Here is an 18,168-nt window from a genome sequence, read left to right on the forward strand (position 1 = left end):
AAGTGAAGAGGTAGGCACTTATGGATGCATCACTTCCCAGCTTGTGCACCTGCAGAAGAAACTAGATAAGGCATGCCTGAAAGGATAATAAAAGAAAGAGTTTTTTTGTGTGGGGGTGTTTTTTTGTATTTTTTGTTTATTTATTTTGGTTTTTTGGGGTTGTTTTTTTTTTTTGCCCTCCAAGCAATATTGGTGAATATAGTGCACTGTATACGTTTTGCATATATAAAATGTGTGGTAGTCTTTTCTTGAATCAAAATGGTGTAAGCTGGTCCACAAGAGAAAATGCTGATCCACAACCTTAAACAGGGCAACAGAAAGCAAGAGAAGGCGATGTCATCATAGACAACCTGTCTACCCCCATGAATACCTGCTTTATCCTACTGGATGGGTAGTGTAGAAGCTACATGACTGTGAAAAATAAAATACACAGAGGGAAATATATGTATCCTTGTATTATTGAACCCTCACTGCACTTTCTGATCTAGCCATGATCAGTTGGGTGCTAGTAATGTTCCAGAAAAGCTTCAGCCACTTTATACATCTCTTTATCAGACTTTAATACCATGCCTGAGGCTGGAGACTCCTAGAAAATGAGCAGCAGCCTGACCTGTGGTGGCGCAGTGGATAAAGCATCGACCTGGAAATGCTGAGGTCGCCGGTTCGAAACCCTGGGCTTGCCTGGTCAAGGCACATATGGGAGTTGATGCTTCCAGCTCCTCCCCCTTCTCTCTCTCTCTGTCTCTCCTCTCTCTCTCTCTCTCTTCTCTCTAAAATGAATAAATTAAAAAAAAATTAAAAAAAAAAAAAAAGAAAATGAGCAGCAAAGGAAGTACATGGTAAGAGAGAGCCAGGCTCTAACCGGAAACTTTGGACCAGTGTTTTCAATGAGAACGTGTGTCCAATGATACCATCAGTGTCAACAGCAACAGAATGTTTGCTTATATAGATATCAAATACATTGGCAACTTTTAATTGATTAATTCAACAAGTATTTACTGAGCATATATGAAGGGGAAGACCCGGAAATGGGTAGATGATCTCCGAGCTAAGATATAAGTGACAAGAAGTCAGTCTTCCTGAGATCTGGGAGAACAGTCACCTAGGCAGAGGAAGCAGCAAGTTGAAATAGCAAAGGCCTTAAAGCAGGAGTGAATTTTTTGAGCCTGAGAACTTATAAGAAGGACATTGGTTGTAGCATATTAAATGACAGAGGAGGGCCTATTCAGCAAAACCTTTTAAACCATGACTGAGAATTTAGATGATATGCTGAGTACAGTGGAAGTTATTGGAGAATTGTAAAAATAAGCACAATGATGTTATTTATAATTTTGAAAAAAATATTCTCATTTTATTAAGATGGCTGCCTTGTGATTTGAAGGTAAAAGTATTTTAAATGTCTTACATTAGATTAAAAAATGTAAGAAATAGATAACATCAGATGCAAAATTCAGAATTACTACTTGTTAGAGAAACTCTCTTTTAAACAGATGATGGTATCAGGAGCTTCACAGAAGCTTGAAAGGGTGTTGGTTTAGGACTAAAACCAGAGATGTCTCAGCTCAAAGTTCAGGCACTTTCCTGGAGTAGTAGATGAGCAACCACAACAAGTAGGTAAAGGAGTATGTTGGTTTCAAGAGAAAAGAATAGGGCTCAGCATACTAAATTTAATATTAAGTCTCCCTTCAGAAAAAAAAAAAAATGAAGCCTGACTAGTCGGTGGTGCAGTGGATAGAGTATCTGAATGGGATGCAGAGGACCCCGGTTCAAAACCTCGAGGTTGCCAGCTTGAGTGCGGCTCGTCTGGTTTGAGCACAGATCACCAGCTTGAACCCAAGGTTGCTGGATTGAGCAAAGGGTTACTCTGTCTGCTGTAGCCCCATGGTAAAGGCACATATGAGAAAGCAATCAATGAACAACTAAGGTGCCACAATGAAGAATTGAAGATTCTCATGCCTGTCTGTCTCTTCATGCCTGTCTGTCTGCCCTTATCTGTTCTCTCTCTCTGTCACGCCCAAAAAAGACATCTCCCTCCAGAAAAAAAATGAATAAATTATTTCTATGTCTGCACCTGGCATTTCCAATCATCAGAATTCTTCATCTCTAAAAAAGGCTAATAGAAAAATAAATGTTTGGCTATTCCAAAGAATTCTCAGTCAGGGTGATTCTCCCATATAGTCTGAGGAGCCCCAGGGTTCTGAGAAAGTAAAAGATGGCCTGGAAAACTGAAGTGGCAATAAAACCTTGACTTATACTTAGGTTTGAGACCAGAGCCACTGGTTCCAAAGCCACCATTTCAAGTCATTCCTACAGAGGATCCTGCAGAATCGTGAGAAATGTGACACCACTAGACAGAAGAGGTATAATATACTGAGCGTGGAACTGGTTGAAATGCCAGAACAGTACATGGAGGAAAATACCAATGGGATAGGTAAGAAGACAATCAGAAACAGAGAAGGGTCTGGCCACTGAAAGAATGACAGAGATGCTAAAATGGGAGGAGAGAAGAATGGGGAGGAGAAAAAGAAGGGAGAAGAGAAGGGAAGGCCTTGTACAGCATTTTAGTGATGGAAAAGAAAGCATACCTCTTTAGACTCTGGTGTTCTTGAATTCCACTTTAGAAGAAACACATACTGTATGTTTCTGCACAGTGAGTTAAAAGGCTCTGTTAAGGTTGCCACCTGTATTCAGAAGAATCTGACTAAGAAACCACAACACACTGAAAGGAAAGGAGTCCTTGGTACTCACTGAGAGTTCGTTCTTTTAAGAAGCAGTAATCAGTCTGTGTATGTAATTTGGAGAGTAATATAAATCTGGATAGGGCTTGTTTATAACTGGGGACTAATGTGGGAGTACTGTGCTAATGAAAGAGTCAAGAGGGAAGATGCTCTTTAATAGATAGTTTGTAATAATAGTAATTGTTAAGACATAGAAAGTTTGCTTAACAATTAGGCCATTGGTTAGTTTGTGAAGATCTATTACATTTTTCCATGACATTTGTTCGGTCATGGTGCAGTATAGTAAGTTGGCCTAGGTTTTAGTTGGGGGATGTATTCATGGCGCCATTGTTTATTTCTATGGGTAGGATGCTTCAGGAAGCAGGTGCTCAGTGCCAGATGTTACTACACAGCACAAGAACAGTAGAGAGCAATTGCCTCAGTAAATGAGAGGAAGTGGGGAGATGGTGAGCTGGGGCCTACATTACTAGGGCAGCTTCTGTGAACAGGGGGTCACTGTGTCTTACTCTATGACTTGCCTGGAGCCAGGAGTTTGGAGCCATGAGTTGGAAAAAAGTGAATGAAATGGAAGTTGAAATTCAGTAAAGGTAGGCAGTGTGCAGTGTAATAAAAAAAGTACAGCTCTGGTGTTATAAATACTTGTGTGGGAATTCCAGTTCTGCTGTTGACTGGCTATTGTCTTGCATGAATAATTTAAACTCTATGAGTTTCAGCAATAAAAATAAGAATATATATAGCTCCCTGTATTGTAAAGCTTAAATAAATTAATATGTAAAGTACTCAATATCAGTGCATTGTTCATAGAATCAAGTGATTATTTTTCATCAAAATTTTAGAACACTTAAGATGTTTTCACTTAAAAATCTAGAGGCTCGCATGCTAACATATATGAATCTAAAAACATAAAGTTGAACAAAAAAGCAAGTTGCCAATGACCATATAAAGCATGATAAAATGTATAATGAGATTGTAGAAACCAAAAATACTACTATATATTTATCGGGATTAGAGAAATAAATAAGAATAGCAGATCCCAAATTCGGGATAGCGGTTGGCTCTTCAGGGGCCAAGAGAAGGGGTGGGAGGGGAAGTAAAGAACAGAGTACAGCCTGACCTGTGGTGGCGCAGTGGATAAAGCGTCGACCTGGAAATGCTGAGGTCGCTGGTTCAAAACCCTAGGCTTGCCTGATCAAGGCACATATGGGAGTTGATGCTTCCAGCTCCTCCCCCCTTCTCTCTCTCTCTGTCTCTCCTCTCTCTCTCTCTCTCCCTCTCTCTCTCTCTCTGTCTCTCCCTCTCCTCTTTAAAATGAATAAATTTAAAAAAATTAAAAAAAAAAGAAAAAGAACAGAGTACAAATGTGCAGGACAGGGCAGGTCTTCAGCTCCTCTTGAACAACTGTCTTCCCTCTTAGGCTGCGCTGTGGGGATCTGGGTGTACATTAGTTACAATTTTGCTTCATGGTTCTGGTAAGTTTTTTTTTGTTTTGTTTTTTTTTTTTTGGTTTTTTTTTTTTTTTATTTTTTTATTTTTATTTATTTATTTTTTTTTATAATTTTATTTTTTTAATGGGGTGACATCAATAAATCAGGATACATATATTCAAAGATAACAAGTCCAGGTTATCTTGTCGTTCAATTATGTTGCATACCCACCACCCAAAGTCAGATTGTCCTCTGTCACCTTCTATCTTGTTTTCTTTGTGCCCCTCCCACCCCCTATCCCTCTCCCATTCCCCCCTCCCCCCCGTAACCACCACACTCTTATCAATGTCTCTTAGTTTCACTATTATGTCCCACCTACGTATGGAATAATACAGTTCCTGTTTTTTTCTGATTTACTTATTTCGCTTCGTATCATGTTATCAAGATCCCACCATTTTGCTGTAAATGTTCCGATGTCATCATTTCTTATGGCTGAGTAGTATTCCATAGTGTATATGTGCCACATCTTCTTTATCCAGTCATCTATTGATGGGCTTTTTGGTTGTTTCCATGTCCTGGCCACTGTGAACAATGCTGCAATAAACATGGGGCTGCATGTGTCTTTACGTATCAATGTTTCTGAGTTTTGGGGATATATACCCAGTAGAGGGATTGCTGGGTCATAAGGTAGTTCTATTTGCAGTTTTTTGAGGAACCACCATACTTTCTTCCATAATGGTTGTACTACTTTACATTCCCACCAACAGTGTATGAGGGTTCCTTTTTCTCCACAGCCTCTCCAAAATTTGCTATTACCTGACTTGCTAATAACAGCTAATCGAACAGGTGTGAGGTGGTATCTCATTGCCGTTTTGATTTGCATTTCTCTAATAGCTAAAGAAGATGAGCATCTTTTCATATATCTGTTGGCCATTTGTATTTCTTCCTGGGAGAAGTGTCTATTCATATCCTCTTCCCATTTTTTTATTGGATTGTTTGTTGGTTTGTTGTTGAGTTTTATGAGTTCTTTGTATATTTTGGATATTAGGCCCTTATCTGAGCTGTTGTTTGAAAATATCATTTCCCATTTAGTTGGCTTTCTGTTTATTTTGTTATCAGTTTCCCTTGCTGAGCAAAAACTTCTTAGTCTGATGTAGTCCCATTCATTAATTTTTGCCTTCACTTCTCTTGCCATTGGAGTCAAATTCATAAAATGCTCTTTAAAACCCAGGTCCATGAGTTGAGTACCTATGTCTTCTTCTATGTACTTAATTGTTTCAGGTCTTATGTTTAGATCTTTGATCCATTTTGAGTTAATTTTTGTACAGGGGGAGAGACTGTAGTCCAGTTTCATTCTTTTGCATGTGGCTTTCCAGTTTTCCCAGCACCATTTATTGAAGAGGCTTTCTTTTCTCCATTGTGTGTTGTTGGCCCCTTTATCAAAAATTATTTGACTATATATATGTGGTTTTATTTCTGGACTTTCTATTCTGTTCCATTGGTCTGAGTGTCTATTTTTCTGCCAATACCATGCTGTTTTGATTGTCGTGGCCCTATAATAGAGTTTGAAGTCAGGTATTGTTATGCCCCCAGCTTCATTCTTTTTCTTTAGGATTGCTTTGGCTATTCGGGGTTTTTTATAGTTCCATATAAATCTGATGATTTTTTGCTCTATTTCTTTAAAAAATGTCATTGGAATTTTGATGGGAATTGCATTAAATTTGTATATTGCTTTGGGTAATATAGCCATCTTGATTATATTTATTCTTCCTAGCCAAGAACAAGGTATATTCTTCCATCTCATTATATCTTTTTCGATTTCCCTTAACAATGGTTTATAGTTTTCATTATATAAGTCCTTTACATTCTTTGTTATGTTTATTCCTAAGTATTTTATTTTTTTTGTTGCAATCGTGAAGGGGATTATTCTTTTGAGTTCCTTCTCAGTTGTTTCATTGTTGGCATATAGAAAGGCTATTGACTTCTGTATGTTAATTTTGTATCCTGCGACCTTACTGTATTGGCTTATTGTTTCTAGTAGTCTTTTTGTGGATTCTTTGGGGTTTTCGATGTATAGGATCATATCATCTGCAAAAAGTGATACCTTTACTTCTTCTTTTCCGATATGGATGCCTTTTATTTCTTTGTCTTGTCTGATTGCTCTGGCTAGAACCTCTAGTACCACATTAAATAAGAGTGGAGAGAGTGGACAACCCTGTCTTGTTCCTGATTTAAGGGGGAAAGCCTTCAGTTTAGTGCCATTTAATATGATGTTAGCTGATGGTTTATCATATATGGCCTTTATCATGTTGAGATATTTTCCTTCTATACCCATTTTGTTGAGAGTCTTAAACATAAAATTGTGTTGTATTTTATCGAAAGCCTTTTCTGCGTCTATTGATAAGATCATGTGGTTTTTGTTCTTTGTTTTGTTGATATGGTGTATTACATTAACCGTTTTACCTATGTTGAACCATCCTTGAGATTCTGGGATGAATCCCACTTGATCATGATGTATTATTTTTTTAATATGTTGTTGTATTCGATTTGCTAGTATTTTGTTTAGTATATTAGCATCTGTATTCATTAGAGATATTGGTCTGTAGTTTTCTTTTTTTGTGCCATCCTTGCCTGGTTTTGGTATGAGGGTTATGTTGGCCTCATAAAATGTGTTTGGAAGTATTGCTTCTTCTTCAATTTTTTGGAAGACTTTGAGTAGAATAGGAACCAAGTCTTCTTTGAATGTTTGATAAAATTCGCTGGTATAGCCGTCAGGGCCTGGACTTTTATTTTTGGGGAGGTTTTTAATGGTTTTTTCTATTTCTTCTCTACTGATGGGTCTGTTTAGGCTTTCTGCTTCTTCTTGACTCAGTCTAGGAAGGTTGTATTGTTCTAGGAATTTATCCATTTCTTCTAGGTTGTTGAATTTAGTGGCATAAAGTTTTTCATAGTATTCTACAATAATTCTTTGTATATCTACGGTGTCCGTGGTGATTTCTCCTCTTTCATTTTGTATTTTGTTTATATGAGTTCTTTCTCTTTTTTCCTTGGTAAGTCTTGCCAAGGGTTTGTCAATTTTGTTGATCTTTTCAAAGAACCAGCTCCTTGTTCTATTAATTTTTTCTATAGTTTTTCTGTTCTCTAATTCATTTATTTCTGCTCTGATTTTTCTTTTTTTTTTTTTTTTTTTTTGCATTTTTCTGAAGCTGGAAACAGGGAGAGACAGTCAGACAGACTCCCGCATGCGCCCGACCGGGATCCACCCGGCACGCCCACCAGGGGGCGACGCTCTGCCCACCAGGGGGCGATGCTCTGCCCATCCTGGGCGTCGCCATGTTGCGACCCTCCTGGGTGTCGCCATGTTGCGACCAGAGCCACTCTAGCGCCTGGGGCAGAGGCCACAGAGCCATCCCCAGCGCCCGGGCCATCTTTGCTCCAATGGAGCCTTGGCTGCGGGAGGGGAAGAGAGAGACAGAGAGGAAGGCGCGGCGGAGGGGTGGAGAAGCAAATGGGCGCTTCTCCTATGTGCCCTGGCCGGGAATCGAACCCGGGTCCTCTGCACGCTAGGCCGACGCTCTACCGCTGAGCCAACCGGCCAGGGCTCTGCTCTGATTTTTATTATCTCCTTTCTTTGGCTGGTTTTGGGTTGTCTTTGTTCTTCTTTTTCTAGTTCCTTAAGGTGGGAAGTTAAGTGGTTCACTTGGGCTCTCTCTTGTTTGTTCATATATGCCTGAAGCGATATGAACTTCCCTCTTATCACTGCTTTTGCTGCATCCCATAGATTCTGATATGTCGTATTGTCATTTTCATTAGTCTGTATATATCTTTTGATCTCTGCACTTATTTCTTCTTTGACCCATTCATTTTTTAAAAGTATGTTGTTTAGTTTCCACATTTTTGTGGGATTTTTTTCCTCTTTTTTGCAGTTGAATTCTAGTTTCAAGGCTTTATGATCAGAAAATATGCTTGGTACAACTTCAATTTTTCTGAATTTGCTGATATTGTTTTTGTGGCCCAACATATGGTCAATTCTTGAGAATGATCCATGTACACTGGAGAAAAATGTATACTCAGTCACTTTGGGATGAAATGTCCTGTAGATGTCTATCATATCCAGGTGCTCTAGTGTTTTGTTTAAGGCCACTATGTCTTTGTTGATTCTCTGTTTGGATGACCGATCTAGAGCCGTCAGCGGTGTATTGAGGTCTCCAAGTATGATTGTATTTTTGTCAGTTTTTGTTTTAAGATCAATAAGTAGCTGTCTTATATATTTTGGTGCTCCTTGGTTTGGTGCATATATATTAAGAATTGTTATGTCTTCTTGATTCAGTGTCCCCTTAGCCATTATGAAATGGCCATTTTTGTCTCTAAGTACTTTTCCTGTCTTGTAGTCAGCATTATCCGATATGAGTATTGCTACACCTGCTTTTTTTTGGATGTTATTTGCTTGGAGTATTGTTTTCCAGCCTTTCACTTTGAATTTGTTTTTATCCTTGTTACTTAGATGAGTTTCCTGTAGGCAGCATACAGTTGGATTTTCTTTTTTAATCCATTCTGCTACTCTGTGCCTTTTTATTGGTGAGTTTAATCCATTTACATTTAGTGTAATTATTGATACTTGTGAGTTCCCTATTGCCATTTTATATCTTGCTTTCTCTTAGTTTTGTGTCTTGTTTGATCCTTCTCTTTCGTTTTTCTATCTTTTGTTTTTATTTGGTTGTATTCCATACATCTTTCCTCTGTTGCTATCTTTTTTATCTCATGTGCTTCTGTGGTGGTTTTTTCAATGGTGGTTACCTTTGAGTAATGAAAAGGGTCCCTACCCTGTTCATTGTAGCGAACTATTTTGTGAGTACTTTTGCACTCCATCGTCCTTTGCTACTGTTAATCTCCGTCTTCTCCCCCTCTTTCTTTTTGTTGTTGTCACAGTTTAAATTTGGTTTTATTGTGTTCTTCTTGGAGCTTTTATTTGTGGCTCTGTTTTTTTTTGTTCTTTGTATCTGATTGGAGAACCCCCTTTAGTAATTCCTGGAGTGGGGGTTTTCTGATGATAAATTCCCTCATCTTTTCTGTATCTGTGAATGTTTTTATTTCTCCTTCGTATTTGAAGGATAGCTTTGATGGGTATAGTATTCGTGGCTGAAAGTTCCTCTCTTTCAGGACTTTAAATATTGGGGTCCACTCTCTTCTAGCTTGTAGAGTTTCTGCTGAGAAATCTGATGATAATCTAATGGGCCTTCCTTTATATGTTGTATTCTTCTTTTCCCTGGCTGCCTTGAGAATTTTTTCTTTGCTGTTGGTTTGTGTCAATTTCATTATGATATGCCTTGGAGTAGGTTTGTTGGGGTTAAGAAAACTTGGAGTTCTGTTTGCTTCTTGAACTTGAGGCTTTAGTTCTTTCCACAGGCTTGGGAAGTTCTCATCAATTATTTGTTTAAGTATTTTCTCCATTCCATTTTCTCTCTCTTCTCCCTCTGATATACCTATTATTCTTATGTTATTCTTTTTGATGGAGTCAGATAATTCTTGTAGGGCTATCTCATTTTTTTTAATTTTTGAGTCTCTTTCTTCTTCTCTCTGTTGTGCCTCAAGTTGCTTGTCTTCTATTTCACTAATCCTCTCTTCTATCTGACCTGTTCTATTAGCTAAGCTTGTTACTTCGTTTTTCAGCTCGTGAATTGAGTTTTTCATCTCTGTTTGATTTGTTTTTATAGTTTCAATTTCCTTGGACATATATTCTTTGTGTTCATGGAGTTGTTTTCTGATTTCCCTATATTGCCTTTCTGTGTTTTCTTGTATATCTCGGAGGATTTTTAGGATTTCTATCTTGAATTCTCTGTCATTTAGCTCCAAGGTTTCCAATATATTAAATTTTTTCTCCATAGATTTTTCCTCATCTAGCTGTGTTACCTCTCTTTCTTTTGTATCCATGATATTCGATTTTCTCTTCCTTAATGGCATCTGAGGGTGGTTTTGTTGATAGTATTAATGAGATTTAATAAAGAATAAAAAGTTAAAAAAAAATAAAAAAATAACAAATCGAAAAGAGTTGTTTTTTAAAAAAAAATTAATAATGAAATAAAGAAAAATAAAATAAAATAAAAATTTTTAAAAAAGGAAATTATTCCCCCTCTCTTTTTTTCCTCTCCTCTCCTCTCCCCTCTTTCTTGAGAAAATCTTGTGGTGGACTGTGAGTTATAACAAACAATGCCTGTGATGGAGGGCCTGAATTGGGGAAAAGTAATAAAGGGGCAAAAAAGAGAGAAAGAAAAAAAAAAAAAGGAAAAAAAATAAAAGAAAAAAGAAAAAAAAAAGAGCGTATGGACCCACAAAAAGCAAATAAGGAAAAAATTTGGGTCAAGAATAAAATGATTTGCTTTTAGGTGCTGGTTTTCTAAGAGTTATGATGAGAGGAATAAGAGGAAAATGGAAAAATGTGGGGACAAATTAAAAACTTACTATTGTATTTAGTGGAACAAGAACTAGATAATATGGAGAGCCAGGGATGGGAGCACTGCTAGTGAGTTAAAAAGGTGAAGTAAAAACCCCCCAAAATGCCACAAACATAGGTTTGAGTCCCAGATAAGATAATTTGTTTGTTATTGAGGTTTGAATGAGAGGAGATGTAAAGGAGAAAGGAAGAAACTAATATAGAGGGAGAAAAGAAAGAGAGAGAGAGAAAAAAAGAGGGAACCACTAAAAGAAGAAAAAAGAAAGGAGAGAGAGAGAGAGAGTTAAGGGTTTTGGAGTGCAACCCTCATAGAGAGAAAGGAAGAGAAGAGAAATGATAATGGGAGATGTAACACTTATGGGTAGTGTAGTTCAAGGAGAGGAGAGAGTAAGACCGGGAGAGAGTTAATCGGCCAAATTGGAGGAGGAAAAAAAAATCTCAAGAATGAAGATAAGAGAAACAAACGAACAAATATAATAAAATGGGATAGGTTATAAGGTCTGCAGATTATTCTTGATTTTGAGAGGTTATCTTCTTGCTTTTTCTTTTCTCTCCCTCTTCCTGGTCAGTGACTCTGTACCCCGGGTTCTGCCCCTTTGGCACGCTCAGGTAGAGGTTTGCAGTTGATAAGTCTCTATGGCAATGTCATGTATTGTGCTTTATTCTCGTTGGGAGTCGAGGCTCATTAGCATTTATAGGCTCCGACAGTGAGAGAGTCCGTGTTCCTGGAGCCTTTCTCCTAGTCTTTCCTTCCTCAATTAGTAGCCTGATAGTCCAGGTATGGGGTTGCTGCTGCCTCTGCCTGGATAGTAAGAGGCTCAAATTGCTGGCAACTCCCCACTCTATTTCCACTCAGCACAGGGCTCTGGGTAAGGCTCAGTCAGTCAGAGCTGCTAGCATAATCAGGCGGGCTTTCCGCCCACTCGAAGACCTCTGGCTCTGCCACTCTATCCGGTAACACAAGCGGGCGCCCACTTCCGGGGCGCTTGGAGGAAACTCTCACTCACTGTCTGCAACCAGGATATCCGGCCAGCAGTCTCACGCTCTGAGTGAAACCCCCAACCGCAGGGAAAAGTTGCAGCGTTGGAATTGAGTCTCGCTCCGTCCCCGTGTGCGGCTTTTGCAAGGCGCTGGGGCGGCCCGAGATTCCGCTTTGGCCCACACAAAGGCCCCTGACTCTGCCCCTCTCTGCGATAACACAGGCACGCACTGCCGAGGCACTCGGAGGAATCGCTCACTCCTTATCTGCGCGCGCAAACCAGGATATGAGGCCGGCCGTGGTTCCCTCTGAGTGAAACAGCCTCCAGCACGGAAAATCTCCACCGTTGGGATTAGTTCTCACTCCCTCCCGTGCGTGGCTTTCCCAGGGCGCTGGGGCTGCCCAGAGACTCTGCCCTCAGCCCACAGAAAGGCCTCTGACCCTGCCTCTCCGTGGGGCAACACGGGCACCCACTTCCGCGGCTTAGGAAGAAATCTCTCTTCCACTAACTGCGCACCGACCAGGAGACCGGGTAAAATGGCCGCTCCGCTTGTCTTTCTTTGTTTGGGTTTGGCGCGAGTGTTAGCTTGTATTGCCCGGGTTGCCACAGGATCAGATTTTCCTCGGCTTAGATCTCTGAGCCACAGCCTGGTTCGGCCGTTTTTGCTGCGGGGGCCTGGATCTATTCACCCCCTTTGCCCGCCTCAGTTTCTATATTCACAGTTACCAGAGAAAGCCGCCCTGTTTAGGTTAGTGAGGAAGGCGGAGCATTTCTTACTCCCTATTTCCTTCGGGGTTTGGTTATATATTTAGCCAATTTTTCACTCAATCATACCTTTGGGTGTATTGCGAAGAATCTGGAAGCTCCAAGTATAGGTTTTTCTGTTTCTGGTTGAAGATCTTGTTGAGTTTTGGGGGAGATTTATTGGTATCGCTTCCTACTCCGCCATTACTCTGACGTCATCCTTCTGGTAAGTTTTAAATTAATTAATTTAATTGTTCATATTTCTGTGTCAGAGGAAATATCAAGTCATGCAAAACACACTGGGAAATTACTACTTAGAATTAGTATACAATTTGCTATTATAAAAGTTTACAGATTTTTTTGGTGTGTTGTACACTATCATACAGGACCCACAAATGTCAACGCATTTAGGCAAAGTAGTATGGGAGGGGGATAAATAGAGCTTATGTAAACATGGGCCCAAAACTTGACTTTGGTGAATCAAGCTGTGTGATCTGAGCCAAAATCTTAGCCTAAATGATTTAGTTTCTTAGTCTCAAAAAACAAGAACAGAAATGCTTACTTTAGGTAAATACTATATAATGATTAATTAAAATAGCCTATAAACCTAGCATATATAAAGCTAATATAAATTCACCTAATACCAAGCCTTGAGAAATCCACAAGAATGGTTGTGAAACTGCAGTCATTCCTACTGGATAAATGTAAATTTGGGTTTGTTAAACATAATTTTAGACAGCAATATAGAATTTTTCAAAATTACCAAAGTAGAAGTCCCATGCCCATCCAAAGTCTGCTGGGGAAGTTGGAAGTGAGCATTAAAGAATGAGTTGAAGGACCATTACTAACATCATTTAGCAATGATTAAGTTGATTATTATTCTGCTCACATGGTATCTATGTTCTATTACCAACAAAGTTATGGATCAAGATACACTGAATGGCCAGTAGTCAAGGCCCATGCAGGTTCTTATTGAATTCAGGCAGATGGTAAAGAAACAGTGGAGCAAAACCTGGTGGGCCATTCCTTTATTCTAGCTTTGCACCTGGCTGGCGAGAAACAGAGAAGGAAAACACTTCCCTTTCCATTCAGGGCTCCCAAAGCCACTGACACATCCAGGATTTCCTAGAATCAAAGGCTTCTACCAGTCTAAGTCCTCTCTGGTTCTACATCTGCCAACATGGCTTCTTACTCTTTGCACAAACTGGCTTCTCTCTCCTTTCCCTCCATCTTGGCTTCTTTCTCTTTTCCTTCTGCTTCTTCCTCACAAACTTTTCTTGGGGCAAAAACCCCTCCTCCAGCATGCATTAGCATAACAAAGCCTCTTCCAGAGCAGGAAGGTAATTAGCAGTTTCACAGATCACATACCTCGGCAGCAGCCATTTTTAACAATAAAAGTGAGCAAAAAAAGAAAATACAGATTTTAAAAACTCATTTGCCTAACAAATATGTGGGTCAAATAAGTTTGCAAATATGATGTATATGTTTGCTCACTTATAGTTTGCATTGGGTGTGGGGACAGGCTGTAAGCAGGCAGGGTCCTTATAGCCTAAGGCTTAGTTTTAAGACTAAGCCTTTCCCACCCTTTTAATACTAAGATCTTCTCAACACTAAGCTTTTTCCCACACCCTCGACTGTTGCATGATGTGGGGTGGTGCACTCTTATGAGGAATCCCATTTATGCCTCAGATACAGGGGCTTTGTATCAGAGACTTTCTTACTTGTATACACTCTCTCCCTCAGTTCCTGAAATTAGTATGCAGAAGAGAAGCAGCCAAGATGGTGGAGTGCCGAAGGAGAAACCAATTTGTACAGTTTGTGCAGAGAGAAGGAGATGGGGAACAGAGGTGAATGAGGCTGGTGAGGTACAAACCTTTGATTCTAGGAAACTCAAATAAGTCAGTGGCTTTGGTAGCCCTGAATGGAAAAGGAAGTGTTTTCCCACTGTGTGTATTTCTTGCCCACCAGGTGCAAGCTAGGATTAAAGTTAATGGCCTACCAGTTCTTGGCTCCGTTGTTTCATTACTGTCTGTCTGAATCAAATGTGAACCTGCATGGGCCAGGTGGCTATGATGGTTGCTGTGGCTACTAGCCATACAGCCATACAATATATTAAGTCTAATTAAATATAACAGATAAAATAAAATCCCATAAGAAAACATAGCATCAACTCTAATTCTGGAACACAAGATTTATCTTCTTTTCTCTGAGAAACCTTCTTACCTTTACAGGATGTTAGCACCAGAGAATCTAACAAAGTAGAGATCCAAACTTCCTTCTCCTTAAACCATTTCCCAGATCATTTTTGTAATCTCTCTTTGTCCTTACCCACCCTACTTTTTTCTTTTCTACCCTATTCCTAGATTTACATGTTTTTAATTTCTTGATGGAGAAGCACATTGGATAGGAATCATCTGAATTTAAAATAGTACAACAATTATTAGACAATCTCTATGTTAATGTATAACTTACAAAAAAAGCAAAAGAAAAGTAAAGGTAAAACCATGAGTCATAAACTGGTTCATTAAAATAAGTGACCTTTTACTATGCCTCATTGGCATTTTCTTCTCACAAAATATGACCACTTATATAAGACACCATGAAATTACATGCCTGTTATAGTTAGTTTTGCTCTTTGCAAATGGAGCTACTCACACTGGAAATTAGAACAATGCTTTGTATCAAAGTGCATGCTTTTTAAAGAAACCTAACAGTATGTTTGAATTTTGGATTTAAAGTATAGCAATCAGAACAGAGAATGTATGCACACACATACACACCATATATACACATCTATTTCACTAAATATCTTTAATGAAGAGTTAAAGGAAACAGATACATTAACTTGTTTCTTTGATTTTCATGCCAAACAATAAAGTAAATAAGCTATATCCTGATAGTATTTGTAGCAACACTGAGCAAGTCAACTTTAATGATATACTTCTCAAAAGGCAATAATTTAAGACCAGAATATTTGATATTATGCAGTATTGATAAAAACATAGAGAAACAGTCATTCTCAAATGCTATTTATGGGTATGATCTTTTTAAAGCACAATTTGACAATAGTTATATGGGTCAAATTTTAATTATGCATGACCTTTGATACAGCATATTCACTTCTAGGAATGTACTCTACAAATGTACTCACTCAAGCTATGAGTATTTGTGAAACAGTGTTTCAGTAACAAAAGAATAAATATAACCTATATGCTAATTAACAGGGTACTGGTCAAATACATTAGCATAACCTGAGGATGTAATACATTTCTGCCATTAAAAAGAAAAAATAAATCTCAAATGTACTGTATTGAATGATCACTAATATGCATATTTAAGTGAAACAAGCAAGCTTAAGAAACAATTTATATAAAGTGATCACACACACACACACACACACATGCACACATTATACTTAGGATATTTCTTTAAAAAACTAGAACAATATTTTGGCTCTAAGAAGGCTGATTAGAACCAGAAGTGAGATGTGTACTAACACCTCATTGTATGCTTTTAAATTATTTCACTCTTTAAAATATGTATTTTTTCAGTTAAAAAAACTACTGTTGGTGATCTGAAGGGCAATGTATACCAGTTCTATTTGCCTGCTTGATATTCAAACAAAATAAGAATAAGACAGACAAGTGGAAAATTTAGTATTGAGTTTATGGCCAAAATGTCTGCTGTCACTCTGCTCTGGAAACTGACTAAACTATTGAATCACAGACAACTCTGAACAACCATACATTTTCCTTGCAGAAGCTTGAGAATGAGAGAAACTCTGTGCTCTGTGGCTAGAATAAGTTTGATTTAGAGAAAGACCCCTGTGGGTACTGAACCAAATGTGTTTATTTCTTTATCTTATATGTTTATCAGAGGAGTTGCTCTTACTACTTACAGTAAGTATCCTCCCATATGAACTTTCATTCATTGCTGATGGGAATGCAAAATGGTATAGCCACTTTGGAAGACAGTTTCTTACAAAGTGAAACATCCTTTTAACATTCAAGCCAGCAATAGCCTCCTTCATATTTACTCAAACAAACTGAAAGCTTAAGTTCAAACATAAACCTGCACATGGCTGTTTATAGCAGCTTAAGTCATAATAGCCAATGGAAATAACCAACATGTCTTTTAGTAGATAAGTGGATAAATAAACTCTGGCACATTTATGCCTGACCAATGGTGGCACAGTGGATAAAACATTGAACCAGGAATCAAAGGTCCCCAGTTTGAAACCCTGAGGTTGTTGGTTTGAGTGTGCAATCATCAACAAGATCCTAAGGTCACCAGCTTGAACAAGGGGTCACTGCTCAGTTTGAGCCCCCAGGCCAAGGCACGTACAAGAAGCAATCACTGAACAACTAACGTAAAGCAACTACAAGCTAATGCTTCTCATCTCTCTTGCTTATCTCTCTCCCTTTCTCTCTCCTTCTCTCTCAACATCAATTTATAAATAAATAAATAGCAAAATGTGGCACATACGGACAATGGAATATTATTCAGCACTGAAAACAAATGATCTATTAAGCTATGAAAAGACATGGAAGAAACTTAAGTGTTCATTACTTTGTGAAAGAAGCCACTCTGAATAGGTGACATACTGTAAGATTCCAACTATGTGACAACATGATATTCTGGAAAAGGCAAAACTATGCAGACAGTAAAAATATTAGTGATTGTCAAGGGTAAGAGAGAGTAAAGAATGAACAGGTAGAGCATGGACAATTTTTAGGGTAGGGAAACTATATTGTGTAATACCACAATGGTGAAGACACATCATCATTATACATTTGTTAAAACCCATAGATTATACAACTTCAGAGTGAGTCCTAATGTAAAATATGAACTTTGGGTGATAAGCACGTGTCAATGTCAGTTCATAGGTTGTAATAAATGTATCACTGCTTGGTGGGGGATGTTGACAGTGGCAGCAGTGCTGGTTAGGCATGGTATATGGGAACTCTGTACTTTCTGTTTGATTTGGCTGTAAACCTAACACTGCTCTCAAAAATTGTTTCTTAACAATAATAGAAAAAAAATACACACGTTTTCTCAATTTCTTCCTATGTAGCTCTGTAGACTATTTCACAAATAAAATTATAACAAGAATCCTTTACCCATTTATATTTATGGCTTTTTTACTTTTCTAAGACTAAGGAAGACTTCTCAAATACTATTGAATCACTAGCCTAAAGGAATTATTTATGGTAATTCAGTAAAGTAAGTGTAGACAAGGTTAAGAGAATGTGGCAGGAGGACAAACTAGTTATGTAGTGACCATTAAACTTTCATAGCATTGTTTTAACCTCATTATTGCCTAGTAAGTAATTGAAATCCTTCAACAGTGAAATAGTTCTAGGTTATTCATTTCTTGCTTTTCTTGATTCAATATTAAGGCCTCCTAAAAGCCATCAACTTTCAAGTAATAGAAAAAATTGCAGTCATGAAAGCATTCATTTTGCCATGAGTTAATTTTTGAACAAAATGAACAATTTTTTTTAAAGCATCTCACAGTATAACTACAAGTAATTCAATTACCTTCGGCTTTTCTTTTGGTGAGAGATAGCATAGGGAAAGCATTACGATTTAGATCATTGCATGAGATTGGTTCAACCTGATGTTGAAAAATAAGCATTTGTGTTCATTGTGCTTATTGTTTATGTCAAGGTTTTCTGACATTGAAAGAGCAGAGAATACTACTGACTTGGAAACGTAACTATTTACCACTCACCACAGTGGGAGCCAAAGGGATTTACAAGGTTAGGCTGACAAGAATGTCATGTACTAACATCATGTTTGAAATGTTAGTGGCATATCACACACAAGGC

Source organism: Saccopteryx bilineata, chromosome 4, assembly GCF_036850765.1.
Source record: "Saccopteryx bilineata isolate mSacBil1 chromosome 4, mSacBil1_pri_phased_curated, whole genome shotgun sequence".
Lineage (NCBI taxonomy): Eukaryota > Metazoa > Chordata > Mammalia > Chiroptera > Emballonuridae > Saccopteryx > Saccopteryx bilineata.